At 37.2% G+C, this 10,938-nt stretch overlaps 4 non-coding genes across 4 annotated transcripts; 2 read left to right on the plus strand and 2 right to left on the minus strand.

The window, feature by feature from the left end:
• The first annotated feature begins 894 nt into the window (after nucleotides 1–894).
• Nucleotides 895–1,001, plus strand: LOC131735614 (U6 spliceosomal RNA). Its single transcript, XR_009327597.1, has one exon. It is a non-coding gene; the product is annotated as a U6 spliceosomal RNA (small nuclear RNA).
• A 3,564-nt stretch (nucleotides 1,002–4,565) lies between these two features.
• On the plus strand, nucleotides 4,566–4,675 carry LOC131735611 (U6 spliceosomal RNA). Its single transcript, XR_009327594.1, has one exon. It is a non-coding gene; the product is annotated as a U6 spliceosomal RNA (small nuclear RNA).
• Nucleotides 4,592–4,699, minus strand: LOC131735610 (U6 spliceosomal RNA). Its single transcript, XR_009327593.1, has one exon. It is a non-coding gene; the product is annotated as a U6 spliceosomal RNA (small nuclear RNA).
• A 3,615-nt stretch (nucleotides 4,700–8,314) lies between these two features.
• Nucleotides 8,315–8,421, minus strand: LOC131735615 (U6 spliceosomal RNA). The gene has a single exon (XR_009327598.1). It is a non-coding gene; the product is annotated as a U6 spliceosomal RNA (small nuclear RNA).
• Between the last annotated feature and the right edge of the window lie 2,517 nt (nucleotides 8,422–10,938).

A 10,938-nucleotide genomic window follows, 5' to 3' on the forward strand; every position in this document is an offset into this window, starting at 1 on the left:
TTTAAATACATAAGTCTGTCAATTTCTTGGGTGCTATATTAGTCATCTGGATATATTGCGGGTCAAGAGCGTAATAAAAATACCCCACAAGGAGTAGTAACATCTCTGTCCTCCTAACGTCTCCCCTGAGATAAGAGTGTATACTGAGCTAAATGGAACAGAGTACGTACAGAAATCTGAACCTACGGATTTTGTGACAGTAAGCAAACTTGTTAAATTTGCATATCTCCCAGCTGTCTCTCTGATGTATAGCTGTGCTCACTTCTTTATTAAACGTGAGTTTAAACTATTATTATTATTATTATTACTATTATTACCTCTGACCGTATAACCTGGCATCCTTCACTCCTGTTCCTGGAAGAATGGCCTCCAGCTGAGGTAGTTTCATCAGTTATTTCTTGTACCTGTTTTTAAACTAGATGACCACTACATCGTGTCTAAAGGTATAATTGCAAGAACTGTGTAGTTCTGTATTCCTAATAATCATTGAGTGTCATTATTAAACCCTAACTCTGACCCTAGCCCCGAGTATTAAGCCCCCTCCTCTGAGGTGTCAGTTGCATTCCACGCTGTGATACGAAACGGGACCCTGGTCAACCTGCAAGTCTTTTGGTATGCTGGCCAATCCGGAGGGGTCAACGTCATAGGTAACATGTCAGTATTTGCATATCTTTCCCAGCCGGTTTGAAGGTGCAGATGTGCAGACTTCTTTATTCAGCCGCTTTCTGCAAACGTGATATCCTCAGAGTTTGTAACCCTCTGCGTGTTGATTGTGGACAACCATGCATATACGCAGAGCAATTGGACACAATTGGACTATGCTTGACACACCACAAGACCAATCGCTCTTTAGCCACTCGCTGTACATAGAGGCGCGTATCAGGTAAGCACCGTGTGTTCGCTACGGCAGCACATATACTAAAATTGGAACGATACAGAGAAGATTAGCATGGCCCCTGCGCAAGGATGACACGCAAATTCGTGAAGCGTTCCACATTTTTGGTCTTTTTTTGTCGTTGGGAATAGTACTGTACCTGCCTTGGAATAACTCCCCTGGTAGAACCCGAAACATTGAAGCTGAACCGGAACCCAATCCTAACCCAAGCCCAAAACCAAACCCAAACCCTAATTTGATTAGAGGAGCACCCTCAAAATGGAGCGAGGTAACCAGTGGTGTACCACAGGGATCAGTATTAGGACCTTTGCTATTCCTAATCTACATTAATGATTCAGATTCTGGTATAGTAATGTCACAGGTGACGGTGAACTAGTTATTCCATGTAGTAAAACATTGGACTCCTTTGCATGGAGGATCTCAGTAAGCTACAGTGCACGGTTCATCAACTGATTCAGATTCATTTATGTTAAGTTTGCTACTGATGATGTGGAAAAGAACAGTAATTGAGTGCCCAAAAATATGAATCACAGTGAGTTTTGACCTCCTTTAGAATTCTGGATGGAGCGCATACCTTGCAAAATGACCCGGTGTGAACAAAAGGAAATATATCGAAGTAATATGTACAGCTAAACGTGTCCAAGTATCTTATAGGAATGAAGTCAGGCCATGGAAATCCACACCTGTGCTGGAGAAACATTGGATCAAGGGACTTCTTGTGGAAACAACTAGAGCGAAACCTGGTACAGAAGCTGAATCCTGCTGGGAACGTATGGATATGCTGGACATGTCCTAGGCGATTTCACATATGGAATGTACTTTGACATAAAAATGAAGTGTTAGAGGTTTTTTGAAGGAAGGATAAAGAGGGAGTATCCGTGTACCGCCAGTAGGTGGCTCTCTTGCTCCATGAAATAGGTCAGTCTACACATGTTTTTAATTAAGTACTTAGTAATCTGGGAATAAAAAAGCACCATTCCGGCTAAAAGTGAACGTTAATCACACCTACAAACAAGATAAGAAAGAGATTCTTTACCACAAATAAATGAACATTAAAACTGAACAGCCAAGGTCTTAAGAAAAAACCTGTCTCAGCTGGATTTTGTATGAACAAAGAACAGGGTCAAGCCTAGTTCAGTCATTATAAAAAATATAAGAGTTGAATGCAGTTATACTGGCCTGTATTTGGATTTAAATCTTAGAGGGATTCACCAAAGAAATAAAGTGATATTATAAATTCTAGCAGCAACTGTTAAACTGAAGTAAATTAATTAAGTTTATCTTGAAATGCCACATTCATAGTTAAAAAGGTTCAGTGATAATTTACACTGTTTATAGTTTATAATGGTCAAAGACTAGTAATTAGACACAAAGGTATTGTAAATTAATAAAATAAATGATTAAAACCTTTTTTAGACAGCATGGTATTTGAAACTAAAACTAATTATTTGATTTCATAAGATTAATAGTATGTTTTAAGTATTTGCTATAATAAGAAAACATATTATTTAAACTGACAAGTATTATTGCTTGTTCATGACTTTACTGTATTAATAAGAAGATTAAAAGCTGGAAGCAGTATTTGATTTAATTAAAAGGGAAAGTGGTACAGTTTATTTCTCCTTCTATTGAACAACAAGACCTCTAGACATTATGATGTCCATTGAATTATAGAATTTGAAGGGTGTTGTGTTATGTTTTTGTGTTAAGTTTGTAATAATATACTATAATGTACCTTGTTGTTAATCCACTATACTATTGTCTAATGATGGTAGATGGAGTCCTTATAATGTGGTTCTTTGAAACTGCTCTATTGCTAAAAGGGGCCTCTCTCCTTATCCCGATGAACAGGCTGTAGAGAAAGGAGGGGGTCTTATTGCATTCTACGCTAGCAAAGCTGCAAGTCTTGTAGATTTGGAATTTAGGGTTTATGGAATTAGTGGTTTAGCACAGATAAGAATATATCTTGAAATAATATGCAAAAACGATGGCTTAACAGACATTGATAGGTCATAGATCTAAAAAAGTGTTTGCACAGACTTTGGCCTTGAAAAAACAAGAGACTCTGGAAAACTGCTTGGAATAGCATATTTAGAAGTCAGATACAGGTCAGAGCCTGGTTAGTGCATCTTTTAAGGGATAAATAATTCAAATGAAAACTATTACCACTTAAACTTAGTGAAACTAATTGACTTAAATACTGCACGAGACAATCTTTTGTCAAATCCTCTGTTAGACAATGGTATATGGAATTAAAACTGACTCATTAACAAAATGATGAAACAATATGAGGTTAAAAGAAACACATGCCTTTAATTTAGCAAAATATAATGAATTAGAAGATGATGTCACATATTAAGAACATCTCTCATATATAACACATATAAAAATAGTGTTTTGCATGCACATATAAACAGTAGTGTTTTTATATTATATTATAAACCAAGATCCTGGGAACTTTGGTTCACTTAACTTTTCAGATAAAGGAGGGGCTCGGAGGAAAACAAGGAATGAGATCATAGAGTTGGACAAATATGAAGTTGTGAATTCATTCAGTACATGACACCTATTCATTCTGAAAAGTTAGTCCGGATCTTTTGAAAACTATTATTTGTAAAAGGGATAAGAGCTGTCTCACCAGATTAATGATTGGATTTAATTGAGGCGTCCCATGTATTCCAATGGGACGAAAAACCTATATAACTCCTAAGTAATTACAATGGAGTACCACACTCATCCCAGACAGGGTAAGGTGGTCCATCTTCTGCAAACTTTAAATACATAAGTCTGTCAATTTCTTGGGTGCTATATTAGTCATCTGGATATATTGCGGGTCAAGAGCGTAATAAAAATACCCCACAAGGAGTAGTAACATCTCTGTCCTCCTAACGTCTCCCTGAGATAAGAGTGTATACTGAGCTAAATGGAACAGAGTACGTACAGAAATCTGAACCTACGGATTTTGTGACAGTAAGCAAACTTGTTAAATTTGCATATCTCCCAGCTGTCTCTCTGATGTATAGCTGTGCTCACTTCTTTATTAAACGTGAGTTTAAACTATTATTATTATTATTATTATTATTACTATTATTACCTCTGACCGTATAACCTGGCATCCTTCACTCCTGTTCCTGGAAGAATGGCCTCCAGCTGAGGTAGTTTCATCAGTTATTTCTTGTACCTGTTTTTAAACTAGATGACCACTACATCGTGTCTAAAGGTATAATTGCAAGAACTGTGTAGTTCTGTATTCCTAATAATCATTGAGTGTCATTATTAAACCCTAACTCTGACCCTAGCCCCGAGTATTAAGCCCCTCCTCTGAGGTGTCAGTTGCATTCCACGCTGTGATACGAAACGGGACCCTGGTCAACCTGCAAGTCTTTTGGTATGCTGGCCAATCCGGAGGGGTCAACGTCATAGGTAACATGTCAGTATTTGCATATCTTTCCCAGCCGGTTTGAAGGTGCAGATGTGCAGACTTCTTTATTCAGCCGCTTTCTGCAAACGTGATATCCTCAGAGTTTGTAACCCTCTGCGTGTTGATTGTGGACAACCATGCATATACGCAGAGCAATTGGACACAATTGGACTATGCTTGACACACCACAAGACCAATCGCTCTTTAGCCACTCGCTGTACATAGAGGCGCGTATCAGGTAAGCACCGTGTGTTCGCTACGGCAGCACATATACTAAAATTGGAACGATACAGAGAAGATTAGCATGGCCCCTTTGCGCAGGGGCCATGCTAATCTTCTCTGTATCGTTCCAATTTTAGTATATGTGCTGCCGTAGCGAACACACGGTGCTTACCTGATACGCGCCTCTATGTACAGCGAGTGGCTAAAGAGCGATTGGTCTTGTGGTGTGTCAAGCATAGTCCAATTGTGTCCAATTGCTCTGCGTATATGCATGGTTGTCCACAATCAACACGCAGAGGGTTACAAACTCTGAGGATATCACGTTTGCAGAAAGCGGCTGAATAAAGAAGTCTGCACATCTGCACCTTCAAACCGGCTGGGAAAGATATGCAAATACTGACATGTTACCTATGACGTTGACCCCTCCGGATTGGCCAGCATACCAAAAGACTTGCAGGTTGACCAGGGTCCCGTTTCGTATCACAGCGCGGAATGCAACTGACACCTCAGAGGAGGGGGCTTAATACTCGGGGCTAGGGTCAGAGTTAGGGTTTAATAATGACACTCAATGATTATTAGGAATACAGAACTACACAGTTCTTGCAATTATACCTTTAGACACGATGTAGTGGTCATCTAGTTTAAAAACAGGTACAAGAAATAACTGATGAAACTACCTCAGCTGGAGGCCATTCTTCCAGGAACAGGAGTGAAGGATGCCAGGTTATACGGTCAGAGGTAATAATAGTAATTATAATAATAATAATAGTTTAAACTCACGTTTAATAAAGAAGTGAGCACAGCTATACATCAGAGAGACAGCTGGGAGATATGCAAATTTAACAAGTTTGCTTACTGTCACAAAATCCGTAGGTTCAGATTTCTGTACGTACTCTGTTCCATTTAGCTCAGTATACACTCTTATCTCAGGGGAGACGTTAGGAGGACAGAGATGTTACTACTCCTTGTGGGGTATTTTTATTACGCTCTTGACCCGCAATATATCCAGATGACTAATATAGCACCCAAGAAATTGACAGACTTATGTATTTAAAGTTTGCAGAAGATGGACCACCTTGACAGACTTATGTATTTAAAGTTTGCAGAAGATGGACCACCTTACCCTGTCTGGGATGAGTGTGGTACTACCATTGTAATTACTTAGGAGTTATATAGGTTTTTCGTCCCATTGGAATACATGGGACGCCTCAATTAAATCCAATCATTAATCTGGTGAGACAGCTCTTATCCCTTTTACAAATAATAGTTTTCAAAAGATCCGGACTAACTTTTCAGAATGAATAGGTGTCATGTACTGAATGAATTCACAACTTCATATTTGTCCAACTCTATGATCTCATTCCTTGTTTTCCTCCGAGCCCCTCCTTTATCTGAAAAGTTAAGTGAACCAAAGTTCCCAGGATCTTGGTTTATAATATAATATAAAAACAACTACTGTTTATATGTGCATGCAAAACACTATTTTTATATGTGTTATATATGAGAGATGTTCTTAATATGTGACATCATCTTCTAATTCATTATATTTTGCTAAATTAAAGGCATGTGTTTCTTTTAACCTCATATTGTTTCATCATTTTGTTAATGAGTCAGTTTTAATTCCATATACCATTGTCTAACAGAGGATTTGACAAAAGGACTGTCTCGTGCAGTATTTAAGTCAATTAGTTTCACTAGTTTAAGTGGTAATAGTTTTCATTAGAATTATTTATCCCTTAAAAGATGCACTAACCAGGCTCTGACCTGTATCTGACTTCTAAATATGCTATTCCAAGCAGTTTTCCCAGAGTCTCTTGTTTTTTCAAGGCCAAAGTCTGTGCAAACACTTTTTTAGATCTATGACCTATCAATGTCTGTTAAGCCATCATTTTTGCATATTATTTCAAGATATATTCTTATCTGTGCTAAACCACTAATTCCATAAACCCTAAATTCCAAATCTACAAGACTTGCAGCTTTGCTAGCGTAGAATGCAATAAGACCCCCTCCTTTCTCTACAGCCTGTTCATCGGGATAAGGAGAGAGGCCCCTTTTAGCAATAGAGCAGTTTCCAAGAACCACATTATAAGGACTCCATCTACCATCATTAGACAATAGTATAGTGGATTAACAACAAGGTACATTATAGTATATTATTACAAACTTAACACAAAAACATAACACAACACCCTTAAAATTCTATAATTCAATGGACATCATAATGTCTAGAGGTCTTGTTGTTCAATAGAAGGAGAAATAAACTGTACCACTTTCCCTTTTAATTAAATCAAATACTGCTTCCAGCTTTTAATCTTCTTATTAATACAGTAAAGTCATGAACAAGCAATAATACTTGTCAGTTTAAATAATATGTTTTTCTTATTATAGCAAATACTTAAAACATACTATTAATCTTATGAAATCAAATAATTAGTTTTAGTTTCAAATACCATGCTGTCTAAAAAAAGGTTTTAATCATTTATTTTATTAATTTACAATACCTTTGTGTCTAATTACTAGTCTTTGACCATTATAAACTATAAACAGTGTAAATTATCACTGAACCTTTTTAACTATGAATGTGGCATTTCAAGATAAACTTAATTAATTTACTTCAGTTTAACAGTTGCTGCTAGAATTTATAATATCACTTTATTTCTTTGGTGAATCCCTCTAAGATTTAAATCCAAATACAGGCCAGTATAACTGCATTCAAACTCTTATATTTTTTATAATGACTGAACTAGGCTTGACCCTGTTCTTTGTTCATACAAAATCCAGCTGAGACAGGTTTTTTCTTAAGACCTTGGCTGTTCAGTTTTATTGTTCATTTATTTGTGGTAAAGAATCTCTTTCTTATCTTGTTTGTAGGTGTGATTACCGTTCACTTTTAGCCGGAATGGTGCTTTTTTATTCCCAGATTACTAAGTACTTAATTAAAAACATGTGTAGACTGACCTATTTCATGGAGCAAGAGAGCCACCTACTGGCGGGTACACGGATACTCCCTCTTTATCCTTCCCTTCAAAAAACCTCTAACACTTCATTTTTATGTCAAAGTACATTCCATATGTGAAAATCGCCTAGGACATGTCCAGCATATCCATACGTTCCCAGCAGGATTTCAGCTTCTGTACCAGGTTTCGCCTCTAGTTGTTTCCACAAGAAGTCCCTTGATCCAATGTTTCTCCAGCACAGGTGTGGATTTCCATGGTCTGACTTCATTCCTATAAGATACTTGGACACGTTTAGCTGTACATATTACTTCGATATATTTCTTTTGTTCACACCGGGTCATTTTGCAAGGTATGCGCTCCATCCAGAATTCTAAAGGAGGTCAAAACTCACTGTGATTCATATTTTTGGGCACTCAATTACTGTTCTTTTCCACATCATCAGTAGCAAACTTAACATAAATGAATCTGAATCAGTTGATGAACCGTGCACTGTAGCTTACTGAGATCCTCCATGCAAAGGAGTCCAATGTTTTACTACATGGAATAACTAGTTCACCGTCACCTGTGACATTACTATACCAGAATCTGAATCATTAATGTAGATTAGGAATAGCAAAGGTCCTAATACTGATCCCTGTGGTACACCACTGGTTACCTCGCTCCATTTTGAGGGTGCTCCTCTAATCAAATTAGGGTTTGGGTTTGGTTTTGGGCTTGGGTTAGGATTGGGGTTCCGGTTCAGCTTCAATGTTTTCGGGTTCTACCAGGGGAGTTATTCCAAGGCAGGTACAGTACTATTCCCAACGACAAAAAAAGACCAAAAATGTGGAACGCTTCACGAATTTGCGTGTCATCCTTGCGCAGGGGCCATGCTAATCTTCTCTGTATCGTTCCAATTTTAGTATATGTGCTGCCGTAGCGAACACACGGTGCTTACCTGATACGCGCCTCTATGTACAGCGAGTGGCTAAAGAGCGATTGGTCTTGTGGTGTGTCAAGCATAGTCCAATTGTGTCCAATTGCTCTGCGTATATGCATGGTTGTCCACAATCAACACGCAGAGGGTTACAAACTCTGAGGATATCACGTTTGCAGAAAGCGGCTGAATAAAGAAGTCTGCACATCTGCACCTTCAAACCGGCTGGGAAAGATATGCAAATACTGACATGTTACCTATGACGTTGACCCCTCCGGATTGGCCAGCATACCAAAAGACTTGCAGGTTGACCAGGGTCCCGTTTCGTATCACAGCGCGGAATGCAACTGACACCTCAGAGGAGGGGGCTTAATACTCGGGGCTAGGGTCAGAGTTAGGGTTTAATAATGACACTCAATGATTATTAGGAATACAGAACTACACAGTTCTTGCAATTATACCTTTAGACACGATGTAGTGGTCATCTAGTTTAAAAACAGGTACAAGAAAATAACTGATGAAACTACCTCAGCTGGAGGCCATTCTTCCAGGAACAGGAGTGAAGGATGCCAGGTTATACGGTCTGAGGTAATAATAGTAATTAATAATAATAATAATAATAATAGTTTAAACTCACTTTTAATAAAGAAGTGAGCACAGCTATACATCAAGAGAGACAGCTGGGAGATATGCAAATTTAACAAGTTTGCTTACTGTCACAAAATCCGTAGGTTCAGATTTCTGTACGTACTCTGTTCCATTTAGCTCAGTATACACTCTTATCTCAGGGGGAGACGTTAGGAGGGACAGAGATGTTACTACTCCTTGTGGGGTAATTTTTATTACGCTCTTGACCCGCAATATATCCAGATGACTAATATAGCACCCAAGAAAATTGACAGGACTTATGTATTTAAAGTTTGCAGAAGATGGACCACCTTACCCTGTCTGGGATGAGTGTGGTACTCCATTGTAATTACTTAGGAGTTATATAGGTTTTTCGTCCCATTGGAATACATGGGACGCCTCAATTAAATCCAATCATTAATCTGGTGAGACAGCTCTTATCCCTTTTACAAATAATAGTTTTCAAAAGATCCGGACTAACTTTTCAGAATGAATAGGTGTCATGTACTGAATGAATTCACAACTTCATATTTGTCCAACTCTATGATCTCATTCCTTGTTTTCCTCCGAGCCCCTCCTTTATCTGAAAAGTTAAGTGAACCAAAGTTCCCAGGATCTTGGTTTATAATATAATATAAAAACACTACTGTTTATATGTGCATGCAAAACACTATTTTTATATGTGTTATATATGAGAGATGTTCTTAATATGTGACATCATCTTCTAATTCATTATATTTTGCTAAATTAAAGGCATGTGTTTCTTTTAACCTCATATTGTTTCATCATTTTGTTAATGAGGTCAGTTTTAATTCCATATACCATTGTCTAACAGAGGATTTGACAAAAGATTGTCTCGTGCAGTATTTAAGTCAATTAGTTTCACTAAGTTTAAGTGGGTAATAGTTTTCATTTGAATTATTTATCCCTTAAAAGATGCACTAACCAGGCTCTGACCTGTATCTGACTTCTAAATATGCTATTCCAAGCAGTTTTCCAGAGTCTCTTGTTTTTTCAAGGCCAAAGTCTGTGGCAAACACTTTTTTAGATCTATGACCTATCAATGTCTGTTAAGCCATCATTTTTGCATATTATTTCAAGATATATTCTTATCTGTGCTAAACCACTAATTCCATAAACCCTAAATTTCCAAATCTACAAGACTTGCAGCTTTGCTAGCGTAGAATGCAATAAGACCCCCTCCTTTCTCTACAGCCTGTTCATCGGGATAAGGAGAGAGGCCCCCTTTTAGCAATAGAGCAGTTTCCAAGAACCACATTATAAGGACTCCATCTACCATCATTAGACAATAGTATAGTGGATTAACAACAAGGTACATTATAGTATATTATTACAAACTTAACACAAAAACATAACACAACACCCTTAAAATTCTATAATTCAATGGACATCATAATGTCTAGAGGTCTTGTTGTTCAATAGAAGAGAAATAAACTGTACCACTTTCCCTTTTAATTAAATCAAATACTGCTTCCAGCTTTTAATCTTCTTATTAATACAGTAAAGTCATGAACAAGCAATAATACTTGTCAGTTTAAATAATATGTTTTCTTATTATAGCAAATACTTAAAACATACTATTAATCTTATGAAATCAAATAATTAGTTTTAGTTTCAAATACCATGCTGTCTAAAAAAAGGTTTTAATCATTTATTTTATTAATTTACAATACCTTTGTGTCTAATTACTAGTCTTTGACCATTATAAACTATAAACAGTGTAAATTATCACTGAACCTTTTTAACTATGAATGTGGCATTTCAAGATAAACTTAATTAATTTACTTCAGTTTAACAGTTGCTGCTAGAATTTATAATATCACTTTATTTTCTTTGGTGAATCCCTCTAAGATTTAAATCCAAATACAGGCCAGTATAA

Source organism: Acipenser ruthenus, unplaced genomic scaffold (genome assembly GCF_902713425.1).
Source record: "Acipenser ruthenus unplaced genomic scaffold, fAciRut3.2 maternal haplotype, whole genome shotgun sequence".
NCBI lineage: Eukaryota > Metazoa > Chordata > Actinopteri > Acipenseriformes > Acipenseridae > Acipenser > Acipenser ruthenus.